The sequence below is a fragment of the Elephantulus edwardii genome, unplaced genomic scaffold (genome assembly GCF_000299155.1).
Source record: "Elephantulus edwardii isolate Elephantulus edwardi_28Jun2011 unplaced genomic scaffold, EleEdw1.0 scaffold00384, whole genome shotgun sequence".
Lineage (NCBI taxonomy): Eukaryota > Metazoa > Chordata > Mammalia > Macroscelidea > Macroscelididae > Elephantulus > Elephantulus edwardii.
The window spans coordinates 1,548,054-1,564,335 of record NW_006400134.1 but is presented as its reverse complement, the minus strand read 5'-3'; the positions used below and the strand labels follow the sequence as shown (position 1 = coordinate 1,564,335).

The 16,282-nt window shown below is 42.0% G+C and overlaps 2 non-coding genes across 2 annotated transcripts; one reads left to right on the top strand and one right to left on the bottom strand.

Annotated features, from left to right (window-relative positions):
• Positions 1–9,887: 9,887 nt before the first annotated feature.
• Positions 9,888–9,960, bottom strand: TRNAV-CAC. The gene has a single exon. It is a non-coding gene; the product is annotated as a tRNA-Val (tRNA).
• A 3,581-nt stretch (positions 9,961–13,541) lies between these two features.
• On the top strand, positions 13,542–13,613 carry TRNAE-UUC. The gene has a single exon. It is a non-coding gene; the product is annotated as a tRNA-Glu (tRNA).
• Positions 13,614–16,282: the final 2,669 nt, after the last annotated feature.

Sequence of the window (16,282 nt, the reverse complement as noted above, 5' to 3'; positions counted from 1 at the left end):
GGAAGACCCTCTATGAGATGGATTGATTCGGTGACTGGGGTAATCGGGATGGGTGTGTCAGAGGCGGTGCGGTTGGCGCAGGATAGAGGAGGGTTTAGGGCTGTTGTGCATAGGGTCGCTATGAGTCGCAAACGACTCGACGGCACATAACAACAACAACAACAACTAGTTTTATTTACAAAATACGAATACATTGTTTTTAAGAACAAATTTTTTCCATTTCCCTCACCCTGACCCATCAAATTGTACAAACTCCATGATTAATTCTCCCCTCCTCCTACACACCCACATCCCTCTGCTTCCAACTTCTCCCACCCCTCTTGGATCCTCATACTCATTCTACAATAATGGTTTTAAACAATATTTATCCTTGTGGGACTGAGTTAGTTCACTCAGCATAATGCTCTTCAGTCCCTCCCAATTTTCTGACCCCTTGTGCAAATGTTTTTATACTGTGTCACCCAGAAAGACCAGTTGCTTTATCATTATATTTACATTGTTCTTATCATTCCATTTCATTTCCTTTATTGATTACTAGCTATAATCAGTTGGGGTTTTTTTTTCCCTTCTTCAGGACTACTTTAAGGCCTCTTCTATAAGTCTTTCACTCTTGCCATTTACCTTCAGTGATGCGATGCTGTTTGTTGTCATCAAGTCAGTTCTAATCCATTGTACAACCCAAGGAGACACTACCCGGGTCTGTCCCATCCTCATGATCATTGCTTTCTTTGAACATGCTGCGGCCACTGTGTCAGTCCATTTCTTTGAAGATGTCCTCTTTTTCTAGATTTTTAAAATATGTAATTTCTATTTTATACTAGTTTACTTACAAAGGTTGTATACATTGTTTTTCACACCGGATCTTTCCTCTTTCCTTTACCCATCCCTCCCTCTACCCATCAAATTGTGCGACCCTGTTACTCCCCTGCCCATCCTCACCCTTCTGCTTCTACCCTCCCCCTCCTTGGATCCTCACTCAGATAACACATTTTACTAGATATGTTTCTGTTTCTACAGTAATGGTCTTATACAGTATTTGTCCTTAGGGAATGAGTTCATATAGCATAATGCTCTCCATTCCTTCCCAATTAAGGTAGTGATTTACATAATCATTGCTCCTGTATGCTGCGTAGTATTTCTTCATGTGAATGTATCATAATTTTCAATCCATTCTATTTTCTAGATGTTTTATCAAACATATCCATCTCCAGGAACTGGTACCTCCTGATAACATGCCTTTAAAAGCACATTAGATGCATTCTTGTCAATGTCATTTCTAAGGAGCATTCGGTCTGTACTTCATCAAGACAGTTATTCATTCTTCTGACAGTCCAAATTATATTTATTATTCTTTGCCAGCACCATAATTCAAAGGCTTCCATCTCCCTTATTCCTTGTCAAACTCTCACATACATGCAATGTGTTGCTGTTGTTGGTGTTGATTGCTGTTGAATAGAGCATGACACATAGCAACCCTATGAACAAATGGCCTGGAGCCTTTCTATAACTATAGTTATTTATCAAAGTTTATAGAGTTTCCAGAGGCATGTTGCTTAGAAAGTGGATGCCACTCCTGCTTCCAATACGTAGAACAGTTGAAATTACCATGGCTTGGGGCCAGTGCATCATAGTTTTTAAAGTGACATCTTTGCTGTTTAGCACTTTAAAGATGTCTTTGGCAACAGATTTGCCCAATGAAATACATTGTTTTACTTTTCACATTGTTTTATTTACCTAGCACTTCGAACCATGCAGTGTTCCTTTACTCTGTCCAGATAAATGCCTTTTGAATTTCAAGATCATATTAGGAATAGGTTTGAACATCATATTAGGAATAGGTTTGAGACATTGAACACCAATGATCAAAGACCAGATGAGTTGTGGGATACCAACCTTGAAGAAAACAACAAATCATCGTTAAAACAGAGGAGGAAGAAAAAAAATGGATGATAGAAGAGACTCTAAAGAATGTACTGGGGAGTCAAGAAGCCAAAACAAAAGGAAAACATGTCTAAGTGAAAAAAACGAACAGATTTCAAAGGGCACCTTGAAAGGACAAAGTATTATAACATAATGTGCTGAGTGAGAGTTGGAAGAATCTGCTTTGCCCTTCTCAAGCTAAGAGAACTGGAGAGAGAGAGGGGGAAAAAAGCCTCAAGTCACAATATTGAAAGATGTCACAGACAATATGTTGAATGACCCAGAAAGCATCAAAAGAAGATAGAGGAAATATACAGAATTGCCGTACCAGAAAGAACTGATTGACACTGAAAAATTTCAGGAAGTACCATATGAACAGAAACCAGTGATAATTAAGGAGGAACTGGCAGCTACATTGAAGGCACTGGCAAAATAAGGCAAGCCCCAGGAATCAATGGGATACCAATTGACTTGTTTCAATTCACAAATGCAGCCTTGGATGCACTCACCACTCTTTGTTAGGAAATTTGGAGGACAGTTGTCTGGCCAATGGATTAGAAGAGGCCCAAATTTGTCCCCATTCCAAAGAAAGGTGATCCAACTGAATGTGGAAACTATGGAACAGTATCATTGATATCTCATGCAATAAAATACTGCTGAAGATCATTAAAAACAGCTGGAACAGTATATTGATAGAGTTCAAGCAGGATTTAGAAGAGGTCGTGACACCAGGGACATCATTGCTGATATCAGATGGATCCTGGCTGAAAGTAAAGAATAAAAGAAGAATGACTAATTGTGCTTTATTGACCATGCAAAGGCATTTGACTGATGGATTATAACAAGTTGTGGCTGACATTGAGAAGAATGGGAATCCCAGGGCACTAAATTGTGCTCTTGAGAAATCTAAACCCAGATGTGGAGGCTGTTGTGTAAACAAAGGGAGTGCATCAGGGTTGTATTCTTTCTCCATACCTATTTAATCTGTATGATGAGCAGATTATTTGAGAAGCTTGACTCTATGCAGAGGATTGTGACATCAGGATTGGAGGGAGACTCATCAATAACCTGTGTTATAACCTTGCTTGCTAAAAGTGGTGAGGACTTGAAGCATTTGTTGTGGTAGATCAAAGAATGCAACCTTCGAAATGGATTGCATCTCAATGTCAAGAAAACAGATTCTTACCACTGGGCCAACAAGCAACATCTTGATGAATGGAGAAGAGATTGAAACTGTCAATACTTCATCTTACTTGGATCCATGATTAACACCCTTAGTACCAGAAGTCAGGAAACAAACAGACACATTTCACTGGGAAAATCTGCAGTTAAGGACCTCTCCAAATTATTGAGGAGTAATGATGCCTTTTTGAGGACTAAAGTGCATCTGGTTCAGGCCATGGTCTTTATGATCACTTGCTATGCAACTGAGAACTGGACAGTGAATAAGGATGACAGAAGAATGGATGCCCTTGAACTATGGTGTTGGAGAAGAGCCCTGAACATCCCATGGAGAGCCAAAAGAACAAATAAATATGTCTTGGAGAGGGTGCAACCAGAGTATTTTTGGAGGAATTAATGATGAGGCTTTGCCTCACATACTTTGGGCATGTTGTCTTTGTTGTTGTTGTTGTTATGTGCCATTGAGTCACTTGAAACTCATAGCGACCCTGTGTACAACAGCTCTGAACCCTTCTCTATTCTGTGCCAACCTTATTGTCTCTGATACACCTACTTCCATTACTCCAGTCACTGAGTCACTCCATTTCATTGAAGGTCTTCCTCTCTTGTGCTGTCCCTCCACTCTCCTAAGTATTATGTCCCTCTCCAAGGACTGGTTCTTCCTTGCAACATACTCAAATTATGTCAGAAGAAGCTTCAGAATCCTTGCCTCCAAGGAGTAGCCTTGTTTCATCCTCTCTAGGACAAAACTGTTTGTTTTCCTAGCAGTCCATAGTATATTTAATACTGTTCTCCAGCATGACAGATCAAAGGTATAAATTCTCCTTGTTTCATCCCTACTATTTGTCTAGCTTTCTGATACATAGCAAGTAATCACAAAGACTATGGCCTGGATCAGGCATGCCTTTGTCTCCAGACTGGCATCCCTGCTCTTCAGTACTCTGGAGAGGTCCCTTAAAGCAGCTTTCCCAATGTAATTTGTCTTTTGATTTCCTGGCTGCTGGTACCAATTGTTGATTGTGGAGCCAAGTAAACAGAAGCTGTTAACAATCTCAATCTCTTCATCGTCTATCATGATGCTGCCAATTGGTTCGTGGTGAGAATCTTTGTTTTCTTGATGTTGAGCTTCAATCCATATTGAAGGCTGCAGTCCTTGACCTTCTGCAACATTGTTGCTAGGAAGTGCTATTGTTTGGAGAAGACATGATCCTAGGAAGAGTGGAGGGTTCATGAAGGAGAGGAAGACCTTTGACCAGGTGGATTGATGTGGTAACTGCTGCAATGAACTCTTGTGGTGCCAGGAAGTGTAAGGATGGCACAGGATAGAACAGGGTTCAGATCTTTTGTTCATAGGATCGCTATGAATCATACTCAATTCAACAGCACCTAACAGCAACAACAATAACAATGGATAGTATTGATGGGGAAAGTACCCCTTTATCAAACTAAAAAAAGAGGGGATAAATAACACTGCATTTAAACAGATGAGGGAAAGAACTGTCTAAAAGAAATATATGATTAGGTATTGTTTGCACGAAAACAGTCCAGAATAAGAGGTGCATTGCAAAGTGGACTGGGGGTTTGGGGGTAGAGGGGAAATTGAGCAACAATGAAAGAATCTTTTTAAAGAGAAAAGCCAACTTGGGGGCGAGGGTAGGGAGGAAAATGCAACAATGAATGAATGGAAATCCAAGTTTTCTGTAAACTTTTATTAAAATATTAATAAAAATTTTTCAAAGTACCCCTTTATGAAGTGAGTAGAAATCAAATTCAAACACCCCACATTATCTCTGCTCCTTGGGCAACTGGTGTCAGAAGGGATGGGATTCATTGCTCCATGCTCGTAGAAATATGGTTTGGTTTTGTATATATGGGGCTAGGGAAGATGTACAGTTAAAATGGTTATTGTTTGTTTCTACAGAGTTGGGGAGAAAATCCAAAAGGTTACTTTTGCTGCTACTAAGATTGAAAGAAAAGTTGAAAAGCTATTTTACGGCCTGTAGTAGAAGGATATGAAGATGAATGAAGATGAAACAGAATTTCTTTAAAAACCTATGTATGTGGGGGGTGGGGGGGCGGGAAGAGGGTGCAACAATGAATGAATGGAATTCAAAAATCTCTGTAGATGTTCATTGAAATGAAAAATAAAGAAATTTTTTAAAAAGCCTATGTATGATGCTTTTCTCCCCCTCCTTTCTATGTCACAATGTTAAGATCTATTGTAAAAAAATTAATTTTTTTAAAAAATCTTGTATTGAAATATATGTTGTAGATTGTGGAAGGAATGATACATTTGATGGATATTGATTTATGTATTTTGTATTGATTTATGTATTCTTTTATGTAGCAATGTCAATAAATACTGGATTTTATAATGATGGGGCATATTATAATTTAGAGGAAAAACAATGTAAGCCAGTTTAATATTAATTGGAAAATAAAGGGGAAATCTGCCATAAAAGAGTACTTGCACTAAATAGTAGAATGTGGTACAGAGTGTGGAGCTTAGCGTAGGAATGATTTAGTCCTATTCAGTACTCTGTAGAGGGTTACATTTGAAAGGAGATGGGTAGGGAAAGAGACATTGCCAATAAACTAAGGCAAGGTAAAGATAATGCCCACCAGAACCACCTCTCCAGGACCTGATGCTAAAGGAAGCTGAGGAGTATGCTGAACTTATGATCAACACCTGAGTCCACTTAATAAGTGGAAGTGGGAGAACGTCCTAATGAAGAGATGGGCTAGTTGGGACTTGTTCCTTTGATACTGTCCACCTAGCATGATGAAGGGACAAATGAAGAAGGATTACCAGTTTGTGGAGCAGAGGGTCCTGAGGATCCCTGATATGTTGACTAAGCCAGTGTAGGTGAGGTTGAGTGAAGGGACTAGCCAGTATAAAATACAAGAAGATGTGTGGACTCCTGAACTGGCCGCTGATGCTTATTTGGATCTTGCCACGGATGGCTGAGGATGTGAGGTTGTGTTGACCAGAACTCAAACAGATGAAGAGAAGAGGTTTCATTCTGTGGGTTAGTGTTGATTACTGTTACCTGACAGTTTGCTCTGGAGTGAACATTTGTTTACAGATGCAGATGCTCAAAGTTTCAACTGCAATAGGAGATTCTTCAAAGAAAAAGACATACTTGGACCAAGGTTGTTGATTGTGGATCCAAGTATGATGACATCTTTGACAACTTCAATCTTTTCTCCATCTATCATGATGCTGCGTATCAGTGCAATATTGAAATTTTTCATCTTATTGATGTTGAGATACAGTCTATATTGAAGGTTTTGTTGAGTTGCAATCTGTATTTTGTCTTTGATTTCCTGCAGCAAGTGTTTCAAATCCTTGCCACTTTCAGTAAACAATGTTGTGTTATTTGAACAAGACAGGCTGTTGGTAATTCTTCCTCTGATTCTGATTCCCCATTCTTCTTCATAGAATCCAGCTTCCTGAATGATTTGCTCAGTGCACAGATTGAATAGGCATAGGGAAAGTATATAACCCTGACACTACCTTTCCTGATTTTAAACCATGCTCCATTTTCCCTTGCTCCATTCAGACAACAGCTTCTTGGTCTAGGTGTAGGTTTCTTATGAACATGTGTACCCTGGGCTTCTAATTCTTCACAGTGTTAGCCATAATTTGTTATGATCCATATAGTCAAATGCTTTTGCATGGTTAATAAAGCACAAACAGACATTCTTCTGTCATTTTCTACTGTCAGCCACAGGTCTGAAGTTGTAGGGCTCGGAGAAACGTCTGCCTCCATCCAGAGGGGAAGGTAACCATTTAATAAATAAATAAATACAATTCACCATGTATGGTATAAGGATCCTGGAAAGCTCTTGCTTCCTCATTCTTAATTTTCTGTCTTGTCCCTATTCACCTCCGAAGACGGCAGTGTTGAGACCATCTATGGTGAACACTAGTATGTGAAAGGTTTTGGATCAAAGCCAAGAACCACGCCGAGGTAGAAACATTATTATTAGAGTTTACTGCACGAGCGCCGGGCTACTCAGCAAGGGGAGTAGAACTGGGGTTTGGACTTCAGGGATTTATATGGGGTTGTTGCAGTGGCTCATTGGGGAATAAAGTTTCGGTCATGGGAAACTGATTCTGGAGGCTGTCCTTACATAGGGTTTCTGAGTTCTGGTTTTAGGAAAATGTCCTGACATAGAGTTTTCTAAGTTCTGGTTTTAGGGAATGTCCTGACATAGGATTTTCTGAGTTCTGGTTTTGGAAAATATTTTGACATAGGATTTTTGAGTTGAGCTTTGCCACACCCGCCTCGCTGTCCTCTCTGGCCACGACGCCCGTGTGACAAAATGGGACGTCCGCGCCTGTATGGGGTCTCTGACCTCAAGGATAGCATAAGAGGGAATCTTGCAAGCCCTGTGCTTGTGAGTGGGCTGATGCCTGGATATTTGTTACAGATGGGTCTTCGTAATCCCGGGAAACCTCTGAAAATTAAGTTGCTTCTAGGAATTGCTTTTCTATTTTTAAGCTATGTGCTGTTTCTGATAAGAATGGGAGTTTCTGGGGAAAAATCAGGGGAACTTCACCAGAACTGGGATAAAGATTTAACTAAAGTCCTTAATCAGGAACCACTTGATGTTCCTGGAAATGATAACAAACAAGATGAAAATATAAAAGAAATTGAGATTGTTTTTAAAAGTATAATTTTGAATATGATCTTTGAGTATGTATCTAATTCCTCTTTTGTGATACTTGCAACTCATATTCAGTAATGTAATTGTATATTAGGAGAAAGTTTAGACTAGTTTCAATAGCAGAAAGTCACAGTTAATGAGAAACGGAAGTTTATGATGATGACCTCAATAGATGGGTTGTATTCAAAGGAAAAAGAATTGAATATTACAAATTAACTTGGTAAAAACAAGTTAAAGGAAGTCGTACGCCTTAGTGCACATTGCCAAACAAAAACAAATTAAAATCTTATGAAACAAGTTGCAAAAGCTATTGGTAAACATAGGAATGGTCCAGAGTGTAGGAAAATAGATGTTAAGATTCATTAGGCTTGGACCTTATGTGGTACAGTACAAACATGAGTACAAAGGTAAAAACAAAAGTGGCTAAGATACAATAACGCAAAGTAGGAGAGGAAAGGAAGTGAAATGTAAACCATTAACCATTGTTTAGCAGATGACCAACATAAGGTCACTGTGCTTCTTGTTCAAAGAATGTTTAATAGCTGATGCTATTATTTAGTAATAGAAAATACTTTCTTTTTGTTTTTTCTAGTTAAAATCTTATGTGAGCTTTGTAATCACAAAATGTTGGCTATAAGTCAAGTTTAACAAGTTTAAATGTATAAAAAGCAAGCTTTTAGTATAATAAACTAGAGCTCTCTACATCATCCTGGTGTGCAGACTCTCATTTTCGCCGACTTCGTCCCTCACCTGCTCTTCACCAAGAAACCCCTCGAGTTTCTTGTCACGACCGTGGTCGGGTGGTCGGTGACAAGCTTCAACCTCCATTTTTATTTTTAGCCTAACAGTATGATTAGGGCAAAGACACCTGAGTCCTCTGGTGTCTCCCTGTCCTTTATTGAAATTAAAAATTCAAGGATTCTCTTCCCAGCTTCCCACCAACTCTGTATGGCTTTTCACTTTTAAACTTACCCTTACCCTGGATCCCAAGACTATGCCTGTAACATTTTTACCACAGTTGGAGTTTCTGCCTAGTGCTTGGTTCCAAGAGCCTCTTCTTGACGTTTCAATCACTGATCTCACCTGCAGAGTGAGCATGGTGCACTGGAACCACCAGTCTATGTTCCTAGAATTCTTTGACCAGACTTCACTGAGCTGCCAGGAATACAGGCAAATGTCACAAGGATGTGCGTTCTAAACGTTCTGTGGGCAGAAGCACACTAGAATGTACTTCTCACTGTGGAAGGGGGAGCCTGTTTAGGGATAGTTGTGTGTACCGTAGCATTAGACTGACCTATAGCTGACTGGTGAGTTTTTAGAGGCAGTTAATCGCACAGGAGGAGATTGCCCAGCCCTCTCCCGCTGTTTAGGGGTACTGATCACATTTAGGCCAAACTCTAATGTCCCTAATGATTCCAGCTCAACACTAATGGAGCCAAGTTATTAACATTCCCGTTAAAACATTTGCATTTGTCCTTGCCCTCATTTTCCTAAATTGACAGATTATTTATGCATAATGAAGTTATCAGCAAATGTAGTAAACTAGGTTATATTGGCAGAAAAGTTGAAACAAAACAAGACACTTTGGTCAAAATTTACATCTAGGTCTCTTCGTGAGAAGGGCGGCTCCGCTCATGCCTCTGCAGAAGCAGGTGAGAACTGCTGTCTCCTCTCTGAACGCAAGATCCTAACTCTCTCCCGTCGAGTTGATCCTCACTCACATCCACCCTCCATCGGGTTTCGGGGGCTGCACGTAATTCCCGCAGGAGACCCCATCTTTCCCCCGCAGAACTGCTGCTGGAGTAGAATCACTGGCATCCTGATTAGCAGGGTGACAGAGCGGGAAATAAGGTCCCATCTGCAACGCTGAGTAGGAACTCTGGAGGCCCAGCTCTCAGTTCATTCAGCTGCTAAACGAAAGGCAGTCCCAGGAGAGAGAAATGAGCAGTCTCCACCTGTTAAAATTTATTGCATTACAAAGTGGGGAAATTGGGTACCAGTGAGTTTTATGGTGCTGAGTAGCGGGAGTTCTCTTTTAGTGGCGTTTTTTCTTGAGATACTGCCAGTGAACTAAAAAGAAGAGGGGGGGGGGGGAGAAGAGAGATATAAGTTGTCTCCGCCCGGTTTCGAACCGGGGACCTTTCGCGTGTGAGACGAACGTGATAACCACTACACTACGGAAACAACATGGCCACTTAACTCGGAAAATGTATCTGAAAGGCTAAAGTATGACATTTTCAACATTTAGCTTTCCAGCATTTTTGAAAAATCAGTTGTCTTTGCGTGGGTTTTTAGATTTATGATGGGCCCATTCCCAAAGGTTACTCATAGGGTTCCATGCGAGCTGTAGCCCTGAACCTGGCCTCATAGGCTGCAGACACTGAAACAGGTTGCACAGCTGGGTTGTGGAGGGGGGAGGATCAATCGTCGGCCATAAAAAGAAAACTTTCGAAAAGGAGAAAGGAAGGCAGGAGAAAATAACATCACAGTTTTTTTTTTTTTCAGGCAAAGGAATTTGAAGGTTCCATGAGGCCCCTAACTTAGTGTCCTGCCTCTTCCTGGGAAGCAAGACCTTGGGGCCCCACCGGGACTTTGGGATCCCGCTGCTCGGCAGCTCACAAAGCTCCTCTGGGGCTCTCTCCACCCTCACCGTGCAGGACTCACAGAGCCTCAGGGGCCCTTTCAAGGTGCAGGACGTCAGTGCTTTGACTCTTGGGAGACAAATACTCCCCTGAAAAGATGTTCTGTATCCCCTCCCCCACCTGTTTTTACTTGGTTTAAAGTTAATTTGGACTCTTCATGACCCCATACGTGTGCTATAGGGCTCTTTTTGTGCTTTTATGATGTTTGGGTTGTTATGTGTTTGTGTGTTTGATTTGAATGGAAGTTTATACATTTTTTGTATTCAACCATTCCTACATAATTTGTTTTATAGAATTAAAAATTATATCCAAAACATAATCACACTTTCTCCACTTCCTCTCTGTAATTAATTGTCTTTTGAATGCATTTTCTATCTTACCCCTCACCAAATGCTGCTTTTGACCATATGTAGTCGATTATTTTAATGAGTGTTGGTTCCCTGGAGGACTGTGCACTCTTTGAACAGCTGAGTTATGGGGGCGTTTTGCTCCAGTTTCAAAGGGTGATCCTGGGCCACAGTCTCAGGGGCTTCCCTGGCTCTATGAGTCTGGTAAGCCTGGCCTTTTTTATTGGTGTGTGTTTTCACATTTCTCCCCACTCTATCCAAGATCTTCTGCTTGACCCCTTCTGGAGTGGTCAGCAGTGGTGGCCCTGCATCAATCTAGATCTTGTGGTCTCAGGGTTATGGAAGTTGAGGTTTCCATGGCCCATTTTTCCCTTCACTTAATTGTTTTAGTATATCTTCACGAGTTTTCTCCACCTCTTCTGATTTGTTCCACAGGTGATACCAATTGTTGCACCTTAGATGGCTGTTCTCAAGCTTTTAAGACCCCAGGGCTACTCTTCACCAAAGCAGGATGTAGAAGGTTGTCTTTGTGGACTATGTTATGCCAATTGACTTTGATGTACCACAAAACTACGGTCCCCAGGCTCCAGAACAGGTCACTTGCTCCCTGAGGGTATTTTGTTATCATTAAGAATCCCCCTCCCTTAGCTCTGCTATATGCATGGATGTATATAAAGCATATACTAACATGAACATAGAATTAGCATCTCCCAGACCTTTGTATTGTCATGAGTGTGGTGCTTTTCACTTATCCATATCTGTTTGTCTTGCCTGTCAGCCTATTTGCTATTTGCTGTATTTCTCATGTGCCTCTCTACACTTTCCTTTTCTTTTTGTAGTGGCATTGTGCTAATTATTCATATATGTTGTTGTGTACTGTAGTGTTGGAACCGGCCCCTGGCTGACCCTCCAGCGGGTTTTGAGAGGCAGTTAATTGCAGGGGAGGAGATTGCTCATCCTTCTCCAGCCCTCATCCCTTCAAGATTGCAGTGCAGCCTCTTGCCACTAGGCCACCATTGCATAGATACGTAGGTAGGTAGGTAGGTAGGTAGATAGACTTCCCCTTCACCCATCCTAACATGCTCATTATTCCCTTATTACACACACACACACACACACACACACACACGTTGACTCATCCTAACATATCTACCCACTAACATTTACTTCCCATTCCTTCTTTCCCTGGTGACAATCTAAGATTTATTTTTTTTGTGGTATGTAAACCTTTCTTTAGTCTTTTTTAGAAGATGGTCTTACATATAATATTTTTCCTTTTGTGACTGTTTTATGTCACACAGCATAATTTTTTTCTGGAATTAACCATGTTATGCAGTCTTAATTATTTTTAGTGTTGCAGTTACTGCATTATGTGACTATACCATAGTTTCTTTAACTATTAGACCACAGATAGACACTTGAGTTGTTTCAGTCTGTTATTGTAAATACAATTGCATTGAACATGCATGGGCATCTATCTATTCATACCCAAGTACTAATTTCTTAGCACTTGTATCTAGCAGTGGGATTGCTTGATGAAATGTTGTTGTTATGGGCAGTCAAATCGCCTGCGACTCATAGCGACCCTATGTGCAACAGCCCTAAACCCTGCTCTATCCTGTGCCAATCTCACTAGTCTTCGACACACCTATCCCGATTACCCCAGTAACTGAATCAATCCATCTCATAGAGGGTCTTCCTCTCCTGCACTGTCCCTCCACCCTCCCAAGCATGACATAGAGTTTCTACTTTTAACTTTTAAAGGAAGTAGCAAATTGGTTCCTATACAGGTTGCACTTTTTACAGTTACACCAGTTTGAGTGTTGCAATGTCTCCACACCCTTGGCCAGCTTTTGTTGTTTAATTCCACAGGGTTTTGAAGGCTGTAACTTTTCAGAAGCAGGTCACTAGGTCTGCTTCTCCAGGTGTCTCTGTGTAGGTTCCAAACACAAACCATTCGGTTAATAATCTAGTTCCTAACCATTTGTCAGGGAGCTCTCCTGGCATAGTGGTAAGGAATAGTGCTGCCCAAGTGAGGTAAGTGGTTCAAGGCAATCAGCTATTCAGCAGGAGAAAGATGGGCAAATCAACTCCTGGCTACAGAACACAACCATCATTTACCAGGAAAATGGAAGGCAATGGAATCCAAACTGTGCGTTTTCCTCCACACTTTTCCAAAGTCTGCCCCCCACCCCCGCTTTTGTTCTGTCTTCTGCTCAAGTCTGGTACTTATCGTGTATGACATTTTATATTAATATTTTACCTGTACCCGAGAAAAGGGGGAAACATGAGTCTTAAGTCACTTGAGTGCTTAAAAATATCAAACATCACACATAACAAACCAGCCTCCATGTAATTCGCTTTTAACACGTGGCCAAGGGCCACTATGTCAGGGGTTCGTGGGGCCCCCCCTTTCCTACCCCGGGTACCCCTCCCCCCTTTCCTACCCCGGGTACCGCGCCCCCTTCCTGCCCCGGGTACCCCTCCCCCCTTTCCTGCCCCGGGTACCCCTGCCCCCTTTCCTGCCCCGGATACCCCGCCCCACTTCCTGCCCCTGGCACCCCCGAGCCCCGCGCCCGGCCCTGGGTGAAGCCGCAGCTGTAGGTGCACTCAGAGGTGCGGGGACCGGGACTGACCCCGCGCTCAGCCAAGCGGCGAACGCGCTGTGCGGGGCGCGGGGAGCAGATGGTCGCGGGATTAGAGCGCGGCGAGGGGCGGGCGGAGCCAGGCCTCGCAGAGGGCTTGGAGGAAGCGGGGAAAGAGGTACTTTCGTGGCTCCCTGGTGGTCTAGTGGCTAGGATTCGGCGCTTTCACCGCCGCGGCCCGGGTTCGATTCCCGGTCAGGGAAGATACTTTCTTACTCTCCCAGCTTTCTTTTATCCCATTGAAACATGATTCTAGGCCATTTGCCTATATTTCTTGTTTTTGTTAAGTGCCCTGGAGTTGAGTGACCCTACAAACAACATAGCTGAATCCTGTATTTTCCTGTGCCATCCTCATCATCTCAGGTATCCTTGATCCCGTTGTGGCAGCCACTGCGGCAAATCCATCTGGATGAGGATCTTCCACTCTTTCACGGACCCTTGACCTTCTTTTCCAAGGGAAAAAACCTCTGCTAACAACATGCCTGAAGTATGTGAGATCACGCTACTCCATCCTTGTCTTCAAGGAGCACTCTGTGTGCACTGTCTCCAAGACATATATGCTCTTTGGACAGTTCATGGAACACTGATCACTCTTCCAGTACTACAACTTAAGGCATTGCTTTGTTCACTGTGCAAACTTCAGATGCACAGTAGGAGACTGAACAGGCTATGGCTTGAAGTAGGCACCCCTTAATCTTTAAATTGACATCATGATTGAGGACCCATGATGTCAGCTTAAAGGCTAAGGTATGCCTGAGTCAAGCCGTGGTCATGCTTAAGCTTAGAAATCGGGAAAGCCGTTAGCAGTAATTCAGTAGCTGGACTCCTCCAATAAGCTGACTCTTGCATCCCTCCAGAGATTGACACTGTAGTAATCACCTCAGAAATATAGTGTTTCATTTTCAGAATTTTACCTCAAGAGAACAAAGCAAAACCTGGGACAGAGTTTCAGTCTTCCTTAAAAACAAACAAACAAACAAACAAACACCCAACCAAACAACAAACATGCAGAAAAACGTTAAAAGAATACAGCCATGATTTATTGCTAAGGAATAGAAGGTTAAAAATCACACAGTAGGAGATTGTCCATCTCTCTCCTGCAGAAGAGCTGGTGGGTTCTAACTGCTAGAGAGGTACAACCTTTCAGTTAACGGGGCAACTTTCTGTGGACTAAATCACCAGATTGCCCAGAAAATTGTTGTTGTTATGGGATGTCAGTCTCAACAGAAGAGATTGCCCATCTTTCTCCCTCATGTTAGTAGGTCAAATTGGGCCTTTAGTTTGGTAGCACAACTCTTTACCACTAATGGTAATAACTTTATATCTTATGTGTATTTTTTATGTTTATTTTTATGTGTATTTTTCAATGAGTATGCTTTACAATAGATACTTGGCTTTATGCTTCTCTTTCCTCTCAATATAAATTTCTTTCTCCTGGCGGCCGCCATTATCAGAATAAAGAAGTATTAAGCTGCAACGAAAAAAAAAATTCTTTCTCCTCTCAATAAACTATCTTTCTTCATTTATCTGACGAATGTGTGCCTTTCATACTTTCTCTGGACAAAATTTGCTAGTCCTTTCAGAGGCATTTGACCCTGGGTATCTTCCACACAAGAATTAGAGCTTCACAGCTTTCCTCTTGTTTGAATCCAGGCGGAAAACAACCTACTAATTTGTGGGGCATATTCACTTGTACCTCTCTCACAATCAGGGCAATAATAGAACTTTTATTTCGAAAATTTCTTTGAAGATCAAAGATACTACTGTTTTCTCTTCTCGTACTTCCGTAGAAACTCTTGGTCAGAGAGATAAATGAAGGTCTTTCACAGAAACACATAGTTCCACCCATTTTCTCTAAGAACTATCTAAGGGGACAAAACTATGGAGTTTGCTGGGAAACGCAATCCCTGCTCCCTCGGAGACAACGTGCATCTGAAGCAGCTGCCCCCAGCGGACAACGGCGAGCCTCCGGCTGCAGGCTCCTGGCTCACGGCGGCACCGTCTGTGCCACCTCGCGCATCAGCCTGCACCGTCTACAACGCGGGAGCAATTTCCCTGATGGATTCTGAGCTTCTGTGAGACCTCCCAGCGAAACACAGAATACAAAGACAGGAGTGAGAGAACTGAGGGGAGGAGCCATAACTGATGTCAGAAATGATAGAGAGGTACAGCAGTTGGGAGAAGTTGGGCATTTGCAACAGTTTTAACCTGTGCCTTGGAGGAACTAGCTTTGTACTGATACTTGTTAAAGAAGCTGGTGTGGATCTTCGGAGACCGATAGTGATTGTTGCTGTGGACCGTTGAGTAGGAACTGATTCATAGCTGACCCTCAAAGAGAGGACATTGTCCATCCCCTCCCGGGGAGCCTGGCCTTGGGTTGGCTATGCAACTCCTTACCACCAAGCCACCAGAGCACAAAATTGAGACCAAGACATCAATTTTCAGGTTGGCAATTGAAGACTGAGGGACATAAACAAGAGACCTGGATGGACTTCTGATGTTTTCCTATATAGGCTTCTGTAATGTGGAAAGGAATCTTTTCCAGAGTTATAGTTTCAGCTGACAAAATCGCTCACTTTGATCTTTTCATTGCAATGTCATCCCTCTAATTTTAAAGGATACTTGCCATATGTAAAGTGTGGATTTTAGTCTTACTTTTAGGTGTACACAGATCTGTTAGCCCTGCTGCTATATGAAACTTGCTAGAAAACCATTTTTAGTGGGTCTAGATTAGAACAGCACATCAGCAGAGAACTGCCGGAAGTCCAGGCTGGGTTTAGAAGGGGTCGTGGTGCTAGGGATATCGTTGCTGATGTTAGATGGATCTTGGCTGAAAGCAGGGAATACCAGAAGAATGTCTATCTGTGTTTCA